Here is a 1806-nt window from a genome sequence, read left to right on the forward strand (position 1 = left end):
TAGTTTGCCTTGTGTTTGCCATACAGATGTGACACCCCTTCCCCTTTGAATGCATCAATCTCCGAGCAGCATGAAATAAGTGATCTTTTCATGCCTTTAATGCAAACAAGCACAAGTCGCATGTAATATGTAATTCTAACACCGTGTAGCATGCATTCGGGATGCTTTAGGTTGCATTATGCAAGTTATTTCACATGCATGCATAATTCAACCCACACCTGTCATCCACTCCTGAATGGGGCCAAGCAGTGTTGGTTTACATAGTAAATGCATCAGTCGGAGAAGATAAATGCGGGGAAAAAAAATGGAATATGCAAATATGAACACTTTTCGCCATGCATATTTTCATTATGCGTTATTTGGATTTTAACAGCAAATTGCAGAATGCGGTAAACAACAGTGCATACTTCGAAGCAAGCGTGCATAAAACATCATACCTGAATAAATGTTATGTACTCGTATTATTCCATGATTTTCCCAGGTTATTCCTTAAAATATTCCTGTCGGTTCAGCTCATTGCAGAAATACACTACTGATATACAGCTAGCGTGAATCCCGTTAAAGAGACTGGAGCTCGGGACTAGAGGACCGTCAATGCTGGAAAAGGGATCCACGGTGAAAACACAGCAGATTTACGTCAACAACGATCCGCCTAATTTCCCGTCACAGCTGCTGGTAATATAAATATTGTACGAATAAATCCTTATAAAACAAGCTAGTGCTCCATATCTGAGGAGAAGCGAGATTTTGGATATCGGTGTATGTGGCTCCACCCCTCCGGCTGCAGATGGTACGGCCCACTTTCTATCGTTGGAGCCACAGAACTGAAGAACCGCACAGAACTCGCTGCAACAAACCGCGGCCCCGCCCACAGCGGGATCCCTCAGCTGATTGGCCGATATCGCGCACAGACCACACCCATACGCCCAATCAGAGTGATTGCAAACACAAATAACGTATTTAGCGCTCAAACATATTAAAGGTGTTGTATGTACTATGCATATAATAATAATATAACCTAATAGTATGACTATTTATGAAGAATATAGAATGTATGATTGTTAGTGCTAATGCAACATTGTGAGTGTAATTATTTTATTATTTATTTTTTGTTCTTTATTTTATTTTATTTTGCTGCCAAAGAGAATGATGGCAAATATCTCCTTATATATCATAACTTCTTTTTTTTTAATTATTATTATTATTAATCTTGTTTTTTATTTTATATTCTCTTGCACTTTCTTTCTTTCTTCTTGCACTTTTTTTAGCTATTTTTCCGTTTTCTTTATTGTATTCTTTGCATAATTTAGTTTGTGCAACATTGTAATATGCATATTGTATATTATGAATAAACATTTCTCGTTTTATTGTATATATTAATATGCATATGATATGAGTGAGTAACAAATAGATATTTTATACTATTTATGGGTAGTGAGAATCAATCTTATTTTAATATTATTGAGATACTATTAAAGTTTTATTAATATTTTATAGAGTTTTTATTTTTTCCGTTTTCATTTTAATTTTTTGTTTTGTTTTTAAATTTACATTCTAATTTTGTTGTGTGTGTGTGTGTGTGTGAGAGAGAGAGAGAGAGAGAGAGTGTGTGTGTGTGTGAGAGAGAGAGTGTGTGTGTGTGTGTGTGTGTGTCTTTGTGTTTGTGTGTGTGTGTGTGTGTGTGTGAGAGAGAGAGAGAGAGAGAGTGTGTGTGTGTGTGAGAGAGAGAGTGTGTGTGTGTGTGTGTGTGTGTTTTTGTGTTTGTGTGTGTGTGTGTGTGTGTCTGTGTGTGTTTGTGTGTGTGTG

This window comes from Sinocyclocheilus rhinocerous, unplaced genomic scaffold, assembly GCF_001515625.1.
Source record: "Sinocyclocheilus rhinocerous isolate Xijiao unplaced genomic scaffold, SAMN03320098_v1.1 scaffold555, whole genome shotgun sequence".
In the NCBI taxonomy this organism is placed as follows: domain Eukaryota; kingdom Metazoa; phylum Chordata; class Actinopteri; order Cypriniformes; family Cyprinidae; genus Sinocyclocheilus; species Sinocyclocheilus rhinocerous.